Source organism: Solanum tuberosum, unplaced genomic scaffold (genome assembly GCF_000226075.1).
Source record: "Solanum tuberosum cultivar DM 1-3 516 R44 unplaced genomic scaffold, SolTub_3.0 scf00581, whole genome shotgun sequence".
NCBI lineage: Eukaryota > Viridiplantae > Streptophyta > Magnoliopsida > Solanales > Solanaceae > Solanum > Solanum tuberosum.
Window position 1 is genome coordinate 208,595 of NW_006239495.1, and position 13,515 is coordinate 222,109.

General features: G+C 34.8%; 1 pseudogene; it reads left to right on the top strand.

The window, feature by feature from the left end:
• Nucleotides 1-7,516: 7,516 nt before the first annotated feature.
• On the top strand, nucleotides 7,517-12,652 carry LOC102593781 (ABC transporter B family member 15-like; annotated as a pseudogene).
• Nucleotides 12,653-13,515: the final 863 nt, after the last annotated feature.

A 13,515-nucleotide genomic window follows, 5' to 3' on the forward strand; every position in this document is an offset into this window, starting at 1 on the left:
AGGAAAGGTCTCATGATGTTTAGGAATGATTGTTGATAGCTAAACATGAGAAAAGTCACGAAATCACCGTCTTGGAACAATTCCGCGATGCGAAGATGGTTTAAAATAATACTCTTGAAATTAAAATTTTGAGACAGAGGAGTCCACGTCCTAACCGCGACGCGGAGTAAATTTTAGCTCACTAGGGGAGCAAGTCCGCGACGCGGACTTGCGTGCCAGATCGCACTCGACTTTCTCCTTCTTCGTTTCCCAGCCCCAATTCGCCTAAATTCGATTCTTTTTCTCAATCTCTCTTTAGATTTAGATACCCAGCACATGCACACTAGAATCTAACTCTAACCACTCTATAAATCGACACATTAACCTCAAGAACTCCTCAATCTCAACCCAATTCAAGAATGGAAACAAATTCATGAATACATAACAAGAATATCAAAGCTTCATCTTTTAGAACGAATTTAAAGTTGAAATTAATATGATTGGCGTGTGGGTGAAAAAATCCAACACTATGGAAGCTTACATACCTGAAAGAACATCTTCTTGAAGAACTTGAAGGAAAAATCTAGGAAAGAAGAACCCTAGCCTTAGCTTTTCTTGATTTTCTTGAGCGTAGAATCTTTGGAGTGAAAGAGAGGGTTTGATTTGAAACCTGATTTTCTACTCGTTTAGGGAAATTTAGGTGAACTTCTAAGGGTTTTTAGGACTAAAATACCCTTAAAGAAATAACTAACACGAGCTGGGAGTCGGAATTATTTTTCACCAGGCAGTGAGGTCCGTATTGGCTCTGCGTCGCGGAGCTGCTGCTAGGTTTGCGCGAACGTTAGTAAATCAGTCATAACTTCTTACTCAGAACTCGGAATTGAGCAAACTCAGTGTTGTTGGAAAGAGGACTCGAAGGGCTTTAATTTTCTATCTTGTATATCACTTAACTCATCTTGTACTAGGAGTTATGGTCGTTAGAAGTTGACCCAAAATTTAAGAAAAACTTAGGAATGACTTGAATGAACTCTCTTAAGTTCTTCTTGAAACTTAAGGTGCTGCCTCTAGTGACCTTAAGACTTAAGTAATCTTTAATTACTTGCAAAAATGTCACTCACTACAAATAAGGGTTCGAGTCTTAGTTCAAAAAATTTCTGGTGTGTTACAAAATTGCTATATATTATGCATTGAGATTCTTGAGTTGATTCGTTCATGTCTATATTCCAACATGAACCCTATGAATTGAGTATTATTGATATGAGTAGTATCGTTGAGTTTTGAGTTCTGAGTATTGAGTTTTGAGTATTAGTTTTCTATATTGTTATTGAGATCCTTAAGTTGATTCGGTCATGTCTATATTTCAGCATGAACCCTTTTTTGAGTTGTAAATTTTGATAATATTTTCAAGTCAACATTTGTGTTTTAAACGAAGTTTTTGAGGGAGTAAAGAGGAGTTTGAAAAAGAGTATAAGGGAACTAAGTATTTTTCAAATGTTTCAATTTCAAAACTAGATGATAATTTATCAAATAATTTAACTTCTCACTTCACTCCGGAAGGGTAGGTTCCATATCGACAAGACATCTTATCCCAGTGACAATGTCGAGGCATGAGTGCCCGATTGTGAGACTACCTGTTAAACGTCCAATGACACGCGGAGTGAGGGCAACTAGTCAATTCCCCAAGGTCTAGTAAACTAAGGTGGTAGTGCAGAAGATACCTATCTATATGGAGAGAGAGATCTATCTATGAAGCTTTTATTAGAAAGGAACGGAACAAAGGTCACCACTCAATGGAGAATAGAAGGATAGTCTACGACACACTCACATTTTTTGCTTACTCTTTCACTTTCATTTCTCAATCCGGCTCACTCCAGGCTACCATTTGGACCTTTCACCTGCTAAGAAGTGGATTCGAACCATTAACACAAGGATTTCAGTCCTTTGATCTAACCAGCTGAGCTGCCTGAACCACTTTTCTAAACTAGTAACTTTACCAACTATTCAAATATCAACTGGTAATTTAATAATTTACCAATAAATTTTATCACAACCGATAATAGTTACTATCCAACTCAACATTGATATGTAATATAACCAACTAAAAATGAATATGTTGGTAAATTTTAAAAATGGATTAATGATCGGTTGGTGTATTACCAACTATTTTACTTATGTTAGTAATTTACAAACTACAATCTTTATTCGTCAGCAAAATTTCTAACTGATTGAATATTTGTTGGCAAATTTACCAACAAATTACATTTCGTTACTAATTTACCAACACATTTATATTTGGTTGGTAAATTTAGCAACAAAATCTTTTCATTGGTAAATGGTCGGTTAGAAATTCATTGGTAATCTGTTAATAAATTACATAAACAAATGTTTTGTCATATTTATCAATTGAGATATACTTCGTTGATAATATTACCAATAAAAGGTGTGCGTTAGTAATATTTCAGTTGGTAATCCATTGATAGAAAGTTGCTGGATTTGGTGCCATTTTTTCCCGTCGTATTTACCAACTAAAATACGTAGTTAGATCTTGTTGTTAAGTTTTAAAATATAATTCAATTAGAAATATGTAGGTAATTTGTTAGTAAAATACTAAATAATTTAAGTTGTTAGTAAAATCCGTGGGCAATTTGGGGTTTTTTTTATAGTGAACAGAGTGAAAGTTAACAACCCAATCAATTGTCTATCTTTAGCACAAAATCCCAATTCCAAATATCAATTACACCTAAAATTTATACGATCAAAATAAGAGAAGGGAGAAAGGGTGAAAAGATATTACTATTAAGAACTCCATCTTCAATCTGAAAGTTTAATTGTAAGGAAATTTGTTGTCCAAAATCAAAATCCCAAGCTATAAACTATCTATTACAATGGAGAAATTTTTAACTATGAAAAAGATAGGAAGTAAAAAGATATCCATCAAAATGATTGTGCTTGAGTGTAAAATGGATTTTGGGATCAAAATGTGAATTTCAAATTCTTCCTAAACTTGCTTGACATTTGCTCTTCGGTTCGCGAGATTTCAACCACTCAATCGCGATTGGTCATTTCCAGCTAACTCCGATCGCGGTCATTGACCATGCTATCGCAAGGCTTCATATTTCAGTTGACTGCGATCACGACCTTTTATCACGCGGTCTCAATGAATAAGCTCCTACTAGTTTAATTTTTAGTTTTTTGTCCTCTTTTTATCTCAATTTCACTTTATTTCTTCAAATATCTTCTAAATCCACTTTTCACTTCATTCTTCTGAAAATATGAACAAAACCACATTAAAAGCATCAATTCTCATCTAAACAAGACAAAATAATAAGCTTTAAGACAAGATAAGTATGTAAAAATATCCACTTATCACAACCCCAAACTTAAACTATTGCTTGTCCTCAAGCAAGATGATTCCAAAGCATAAAAAACCTATTCAATTCAAGCACACCAATGATCCCTTAAGCACTAAAACATGACTTCATTTGGTACTAATAAATTGTTACCACATGCAAAATCTTCACATAAGAACTCCCCTCATTTCTCATATCGAATTTTCAGAAATCAAGAATAATTAAGTTACAACAACTCAAACTCAAGAAGTGACTCTAATTCATAGTTCCGGGCGGAATTGTCATCCGAGCACATTTACTTAGAATGTTGGCTAAAGTTAAATTTAGGCCTTAACTTGAAATTTAAAATGCCTAATCGCACAGACTCGCAATAAAAACCTTGAGAGTCGTGAAACCATGCTACTAGCCTTAAATGACCCTTACGGAGCTGATGAAATCGTCAAAATTGGATTCTAAGGTCATATTCTTGAACTTTTGATCAAAAGTGACCGCTCAAGGTTGAAAAAGCTCCAAACCACTAAAACTCGCATAAAAACCAAACGAACGATAAGGTGACCGAACTGTCAGTCCCAGCAAGTCATAAATGACTTAGGATCGATATAGGTACGCTCTAAACGATGAACATGAGGCCTAGACACAGAAATGACCTGAAGGTCATTAAATAGATTCTCTTTAACAAACACACTACAAGAAGAGTAGGAAATCTAGATTTGGTGTAATATACCATAAATATAATAAATTATAGTTGAAATAAAATGAATAAAAAAAGTATTCAGGCTAAGACACGGATATCTCGCTCTCTATAAGAAGATTCAAGCCCACTATGACATAAGCTACACCGATCCAACAATATATCTCTTGACTTGTCCCCTCCAGGATATAACAACCAAACAACATGTACAACTCAAGCAACTCCGAATTATTTGAAGAGTACAAAGCTCCACATCAGAACACATCCTTCAACATATAAATATTCTCTTTTATATAGTGAATATAGTTGAAGAGTTAATATTTGTCTTTGTCTCAACTCTCTCTTTCACTATTCTAATCTAAATATAAACACTATATAGTACTCATCTTTTTCCTTCTATATTTTCTTGTTATCTCTTCTTGTATTCAACCCAAAGGAAGATCATTATTTTATAGGTGATGAATTCTTCCTTTCAATAAATAGGAAGATAATGAGTTGTAAATTGGATAAATGAATAGCCAAAGGTTGAATAAGTTACAACCATATTGAGGTAGAATAATGGGTGGAATTAGTGGTAGATCATGACAATAGTAGTTACAAGAGTTACACCACAATTATGACCACATTCTTGTCAACTTATACCCATTAACATGTACACTTAATATTTTAATTTTACTATTAAAATGCATAAACACCAACATTCCCCCATTTATTTCAATACTAAAATAAGAAAGTGTTTCACAATTTAGTTGAAGGTAGACTATTATGCATCATAAAGGTGTGCTCTGCATTGAACCTTCACTTAGTAAAATAATAATCTTTACTCCGGAGTCAGTAGTAGTCTCAGACTTGAACTATGACTGCTTAAGGAAAATAACGTATCACTGCTTACACACAATAATCAAAGTGTTGACATAAATGTTTTTAGCCAGCACATTACTGTCTTGTGTTATCTCGATTTTCATGAGGGCTTTTTAGAACAAGTTCATTCTCAAAGAAAGTGACCTATTTTCACACTCATATAGCTAGGTGAAATCTGTCAAGGGTGCTCCTACTTTTTGACACCCTACTTATACGAGATACCAACTTTCATTAAGAGTTCAAAGACTCCACCTCCACCTCCACAAATCATTATAGAATAAATGCATTTACATCATAAGGATTGAATAAAATAAATATATAGTGCATTTCATAACAAGTCATTATATGATTCGTTCTAATCCTTGAACCTTATTATAGGATCTCTAGTCCCAGGTTGGATTCCTCATATATGACTCAAAATTTATGAGCTTTAGTTTTCATCCCTCTCGATGTGCTTCAGATATCTTGCTAAGGCCTTAGTTTATGAATCTGCAAGATTATCACAAGTTTTAACACAATAATATTGATGGTATACTAGTGATCAATATGGTCTCACAATATTGTGTCTTCTCCTCTTGAGTATGAATTTACCGTTATAATAACAATTTTGTACCAATAATATTGCTGCTATCAAAATTAGAAAAATTAATTTCTCAAAATAAAGTGTTTGATATAGCAAAATCAATTTAATTTTTTTTCACTAGCTAAAGCTTAATATTTTTTACTTCGACCTCCATAATAGAATTAACAAAAAGTAATTTGTTTTTCTCATTCCAATAAATAGCACCAATTGTTTCTCATCTAGTTTGCTTGTACCTTCCAAGTACTTTTACTGCAACACAACATAAAGTCAAGTTGACAGTCACATATCTCACATTTTTTTATTAGGCTAGCAAATTCCCTTTCTTCTTTGTCACACAATTGAATCAAAAGGAGTTGCAAGACTCACACAACCAACAAATTGTACTTCACAATTTTTCACCATAATGTGACTTGACAAGGTAAGAAAATTTCATCACATTTTTTATGGTATTTTTCATTATAAAATGGCTACTCAATGTGTTTTTCATAAATTATTTATAACTCTCATGTTAGAGCCACAAGTCATCTTATTATAGTCAAACAACATGTGATTTATTCTAAAATTAATAAATGCACTTGTGATACTCTTTTAGAGCATTTCTCAAAGATGCAAAAATCACAATTTCACAATAATTTTTTCTCATTCATAAATCCCCACTATTTTAAGAATCTAAATATCATTTTTTTTCCATGAAAAGTAGACTTACTTTATTCATGAAAATATCATGTAATTTTTTTTTCCTTTACCTTTTCTCCGCTTGAATTTAGCAAGCAGAAAACAAATATTTTACCCGTACATGTCTTCTCTTCCATCTCTTGAAGAGAGCAATGTTGAGCGAAATGATGTTGAGATCTCCTATTTTGATATTCGCACTTTTTCAAACTTTTACAAAAACTGAATCTCCTTAAACTTGTTGTGTAATATACCACAAATATAATAAATTACAGCTTGAAAAATGAATAAAAAAATATTCAGGCTGAGACACGAATATCTCGCTCTCTCTAAGGAGATTCAATTCCACTACCGTATCATCTACACCGATCCAGTAGTATATCTCTTGACTTGTCCCCTCCAAGATACTATAGTCCAACAACGTGTACAACTCAAGCAACTCCAGATTAGTTGAAGGGTACAAAGCTCCACATAAGAACACCTTCCTTCAACATATAAATATTCTCTTTTGTATAGTGAATATACTTGAAGACTTAAAATATTTATCTTTGTCTCAACTCTTTCTTTCACTACACTAATCTCAATATAAACACAATATAGTACTCCTCATCTTTTTCACTCTATATTTTTTTTGGTATATCTCTTCTTGTATTCAACCCAAAGGAAGACCACTATTTATAGGTGATGAATTCTTCCTTGCAATGAATAGGAAGATAATGGGTAGTAAATTGAATAAATGAATTGCCCAAAGGTTACATAAGTTACAACCACATAATGAGGTAGAATAATGAGTGAAATTAATGGTAGATCATGACAATAGTAATTACAAGAGTTACACCACAATAATGGCCACATTCTTGTCAACTTATACCAACTAACATATGCACTTAATATTTTAATTTTAATGTTAAAATGCATAAACACCAACATCTAGTTTCCAAGAGAAAGGAAGTCGACTTGGGGTGGCAAGTTCAATAATTCTTCTACTTCATTAAGGTACACGTACAATTCGTCGCTCTTGCTACATATGATATATTATTTCAATGTAACCATTTACGAATTTAATTACTCCCATTTTATTAAAGAACAGGAGGATTTGGACAAAATCAAGTTAGAGTGTACTCAGCCTATCCAATCAGTAATCATAGGACTAATCCATTTTATATAAAAACAAAATATAGTACTCCACAACCCTAGTAAATGTCTTGGTGAAAATTCCCATGTTATTAACCTGAATGAAGAATACAAGAACTTGGCCTGCTTTCAATGGTATATATGAAAAAACAAAAGGATAAATCTAGAACTACTGCCAGTATAAACTGCAACTATGGCATGTTAAGCAAGTGATAACATTTCATGTACTAGTTTACCCTGTATGAAATGGGAGGCAAATATGGTCTTTTCCAATATGCAGATGGAATAGATAAGTTGTTAATGTTACTTGGCTTAGTAGGATCCATTGGAGATGGGCTGATGACTCCTCTCAACATGATTATCCTTGGTAGCCTCATTGATGATTTTGGAACTGCTGATGATTCATTCTCTAATAAAATTGTCGACGATGTATATATGCATGAATCTATAACAAGTTTTATCATTTTTATAAGTCATAGAATGTGTTATCCTGATCCATTGAGCCTAGCTAGTCTCCTTGCATCTATATTCCACATGAATCGATGCAACGTTTTCTTGATCTCATTGTTTCTAATCAGGCCATCCTTCTTGGTAGTGTTGTTTACACACACGTTGACATAGTTGAAGAGTTCGTGCAGCATAGAGCTGAGATAGCCTAATTTATTTATTAGAAGAAAAATCATTGTGTTCAACACACACACCAGGTTTAATTTACAACATTATTGTTGATATCTTATCAAGATTTGTTATCTTCCTCTCAACAGTATGCATTAAAGCTACTCTATGTTGCCGTTGGAGTTGGAGTATCCGCTTTCATTGGTTTGTCCCTTTACCCTTTCTAATAGTTATTAAATTTTGGACATTAGAGTTTTTTCACTTCTCCTGAAAAGTTCGTCCTTCGTTTTGTTATATTGAATTCTAATTCCTTAATTGGAAGGGTATAAATTGGGAAAATGAGAGAATACTATCTACTTACCATAAACATTTCTTTTTTTGGGTTCTATAGAGGGACTTTGTTGGACAAGAACTGCAGAGAGACAAACATCCAGAATCAGGAAGGAATATTTGAAATCAGTACTAAGGCAAGAAGTTGGTTTCTTTGAAAAACAAGATGCTTCATCCTCTACCTTTCAAGTAATATCAACCATTTCTACTGACACTCATATAATCCAAGATGTCATTGCAGAGAAGGTATTATCTATCAAGTTACTGATAGTATGTTTTTATTTGTCATCTAATTTATCACCAATATGATTTACATTTATAAGTTTCCGCATGACGTCCTAATTACTTTCGAACCCAACAATAAGTATACTTTTCAAACGGTTCTTTTTACATTTGTATACATAGTTTGAGCCGAAAGAAACAGGTTCTTATGATGGATTCACAAAACTACCTATATCTGCATATGGATTAGAATATATTGTTTTCTTTCCTTTTTCATCTTTTTCTTCCTTGCTGCAGATTCCCACTTGCCTAGCTCACCTGTCAGCATTTGTTTGTGGCTTGATTGTAGCCTTTTTTCTTTCATGGAGACTAGCACTGGTGTCTTTCCCGTTCTCTCTTGGTTTCGTCATTCCAGGGGTAGCATTTGGAAGTTTGCTAATGAAACTGGCAATGAAGATGAAGGATACTTATGGGATAGCAGGGAGCATTGTAGAACAAGAAATTTCATCAATCCGAACAGTTTATTCATTTGTTGGGGAAAGTCAAACAGTAAGAAGATACAGCCGTGCTCTTGAGGAAAGCATGAAGCTTGGCCTCAGACAAGGATTCACAAAAGGATTGCTCATCGGAAGCATGGGAACGGTTTATGTGGCTTGGAGTTTTGAATCTTGGGCAGGGAGTCTTCTTGTTGCAAACAGAGGAGAAAGCGGAGGCCGTGTTTTTATATCAGCTGTCTCTTTGGTTCTTGGAGGACTGTAAGACACTTAAATTTTTACCTTCTTATGAATGAACATGGTTAATGCTTACTAAAAAATGATTCAAATTACATGTACTGAGAGTGCAATGTGTTTTCTTTTGTGACGTTAGATCTTGTATGGCTGCACTTCCAAATCTCTCGATCATGATAGAGGTGATGGCAGCTGCCTCTAAAATTTTTGAGCTGATTAATCGAACACCTGAGATAGATTCTGAAGATACCAAAGGGAGTGTTTTAGCATATTTAAGAGGAGATATTGAGTTTAAGGAGGTCACTTTCAGTTATTCATCAAGACCAAAAGTCCAAGTTCTCCAAAATATTTGTTTGAAAGTGAAATCAGGGAAGACTGTTGGTATTGTGGGAGGTAGTGGTTCTGGCAAGTCTACAATCATTTCTTTACTCGAAAGGTTCTATGATCCAGTGAAAGGAGACATATTTTTTGATGGACACAAGATCAAAAGACTAAAGCTTCAATGGTTAAGATCTCAGATGGGGTTGGTAAATCAAGAGCCTGCTCTTTTTGCTACATCCATAAAGGAAAATATCTTATTTGGAAATGAAGGAGCTTCGCTGGAAATGGTCGTTGAAGCTGCCAAGGCTTCAAATGCTCATGAATTCATAGTTAGTTTACCAAATGGATACAGTACTCATGTAAGGCAAAAACTTATATATATGCTATTATTTCTACTTAGCTCTTTAAAGCTGGATACAATTTGGTTTTAATTGGATTTCAGGTAGGACAACTTGGATTCCAATTGTCAGGTGGTCAGAAGCAAAGGATCGCTATAGCAAGGGCTTTAATTAAAGACCCTAGAATTCTTCTACTTGATGAAGCTACAAGTGCTTTGGATGCAGAATCTGAAAGACTAGTACAAGAGGCCATTCACCAAGTTTCACAAGGACGAACAACTATTGTCATAGCACATCGCCTCACTACAATCTGCAAAGTTGATAAGATAATAGTACTACAGTCGGGGATAATTGTTGAAACAGGTTCTCATGATAAGCTGATGCAGATTAATGAAGGAGAAGGTGGAGTTTACTTTAACATGGTAAAGCTACAGCTATCCACATCTAGAAATACCACAGACAGTCCATATCACTATAAGGAGGCAACAAGTTACCTAAGGAGGAAGGACGACAATACTCCAAAATTTTCATTCTTTGCTAGATCAAGTTGGCAAAATAGCCCTGGCAACACTCCTTTTAGCCCAGCAATAAGCACAAGTTATGCTCCATCAATCCAAACATACTCTTTCTGCGGTAGTGATTATGAGTACTCAGAGATGAGTAATTGCACTCATCGAAGACCTTCAACCTGGCTTTTGCTCCACATTGGTGTTTGTTCCACATGAATGCGCCAGAGTGGAATAGTGCCTTGCTGGGATGTCTAGGAGCTGCTATTTTTGGTGCATTGCAACCGGCTTTTGCCTTTTGCTTGGGATCTGTTGTCTCGACGTATTTGATAAATGATAGCTCAAAACTTAAGTCAGAGGCCAAACTTTACAGCTTAATGTTTCTAACCATCGGTATCATCAGCTTCTTTGCAAATCTAATACAACATTACAATTTTGCTGTGATGGGAGAGCGATTAATAAAGACATTGCGGGAAAAAATGCTCACTAGCTTGCTTACCTTTGAGGTTGGATGGTATGATCGAGATGAGAATACCAGTGCAGCTATTTGTTCAAGGCTTTCAACAGATGCTAACATGGTACGATCCCTTGTTGGAGATCGAATGTCCTTGCTTGTTCAGGTTCTTGTTAGTGCTTCCATAGCTTTTGGGCTCGGATTGATCATCTCCTGGAGGATTGCAATTGTACTAATTTCTGTACAACCTTTCACTATTACAATCTTTTACTCAAGGAGTGTTGTGATGAAAAGAATGTCAGAAACGTCCCAAAAGGTGCAAAATGAAGGAAACCAGCTAGCAAGTGAAGCAGTGATCAATCACAGAACTATCACAGCATTCTCTTCCCAGGATAAAATGTTAGCCCTTTATGCAGAAACACTAAAAGGCCCCAATAAGGAAAATGTTAAACAGTCATGGTTATCAGGCATTGTCTTATTTTTCTCTCTTTTCTTGACCGCAGCCTCCGTTTCATTGACATTTTGGTATGGTGGGAGACTGATGAAAAAAAATTTAGTGAGTGCAATACATCTATTTCAATTTTTTTTCATTTTGTTGAGCACTGGTAAAGACATAGCAGATGCTGGGAGTATGAGTTCTGATTTGGCTAGAGGTGGCAGTGCAATATCATCAGTGTTCAAAATCTTAGATATGAAAAGTGAGATTCCACCTGAGGATCCTCAAGGGATGCAGGCGAAAAATCCCATAAAAGGCAAGATAGAGCTTAAGCATGTGTACTTTTCTTATCCATCAAGGCCTGAACAAGTGATATTCCATGACATGAGCCCCAAAGTTGATGCTGGAAAGACGGTAGCACTTGTTGGCTCTAGTGGCTCAGGAAAATCCACCATTATTGGATTGATCGAAAGATTCTACGATCCAACAAAAGGATTAGTATTGATAGATGACAGAGATATAAAAATCTACAATCTGAGAAGCTTGAGATCACAAATGGCTCTAGTCAGTCAAGAACCTACTCTCTTTGCTGATACAATTCGCCAAAATATCGTTTATGGCAAAGAGGAAGCTACAGATTCAGAAATCAAGAAAGCTGCAATTCTTGCTAATGCTCATGAGTTTATAAGGTATCAAGCTACAAAACTGAACTCTCCTTATTTGTTTCTTTTTGAGTAAATATTTCTCATAATTCAATAATTCTTCTTCTAACTTGTAGATTATGTTTACATATTAGAAGTATGGTCAAATACTTGAAGAGAAATAATTAATATGACCTTTAGTGGAACATTTCTTGTGAATGAATGCTTCAAATGGAGATAACTAGAAGGAAAAAAGTTTACTTTATTACTGGACTAATAAGGATATAGAATACACTATCAGTATAGTTTAGCCTAACAGGTTAGTTACAATTTTTACAAGGCTTCAAATTAGTGCTTATCATAAATTACACAGTCAATAGGTAGTACGCGATGAATAGACAAGCTGCTTTGTTAATAAGCTTGCAATCTTACAATGCAGTTCAATGAAAGATGGATATGAAACTTATTGTGGAGAAAGAGGAGTTCAACTTTCAGGAGGACAAAAGCAAGGGATAGCCCTTGCTCGAGCAATAGTTAGGAATCCAGCGATACTTCTCTTATATGAGGCGACTAATGCACTTGACAGTGTCTCTGAGAATTTATTGCAGGAAGCCTTGGAGAAGATCATGGTTGGTAGGACATGTGTAGTTGTAGCTCATCGTTTATCAACAATACGTAAGGCAGGCACCATAGTTGTGATAAATAATGGAAAGGTCGTAGAGCAGGGATCTCATCTGCAGCTACTTGACCTCGGGCATGATGGAGCTTATTTCTCCTTGATGAAGTTGTAACTTGGGCACACTCCTTAGCTTTACTTTAGAAACTATGGAAGAAGCTAACCATATAATGTTTCAAATTTTCCTTTCTGTTTATTTTGTTCACTAGAGTACTTTATCTTTTTTTATAAAGACATGTATAGAAGAGGAATCCCCAATGAAAGGTAAACTAGTTTGCCGGAAAAATCGTGTGGGCTCAAACTAAGTTAGATTTATAAAAATAGGATTAAAGGCAAATGAATTAGGTTCGATCAAGTTTCCTTTGTTTTTTGTCTTGGTCTACGGAAATAAAGGAAGTAAATAATATCTCTTTAGCAAAGAATAAGAAAGTTAAATATTAAAAGGCCAGAACTAGAACAAAAAGCAATTATATTCACTCTTGATCAGTGTTACAAAATGTATATAGACATCATTTTAGCAGTATACATAGGCATATTTTTAGCTAGTAGATCTGTAGGAATCCCTCTTTATTTTCTTTCCTAAATTAGTACCTAGTATATTGTATTTTTATCTTGCTTATCTATTGGAATAAGACATCAACTTCTATTCGATTACAATTAGAAATTGTGCACTATAGTAAGAGAAAAAATGAGATGCCCTACTTCTCCCATGCAAGGGTTTACTTATAGGGCAAAGTGTCACGCCCCGATCCTAAACTTCGGACGAAACCGACACTCGATGTCATTGCTGGCCTGACGTACCCATAACATGGCATTGGACATGAGCGTACATCTAGACGTGAGCAGTAGTTTAAAATCATTCGGAGAGTCAAGTGTTGTAAAACAAAATAGTTAACATAAAACATAAGTCATAGAATTGAAATCGCTAATAAGGGACACAAATGTCCAAACTGAAACATAACCATCTGTCTATCTCTG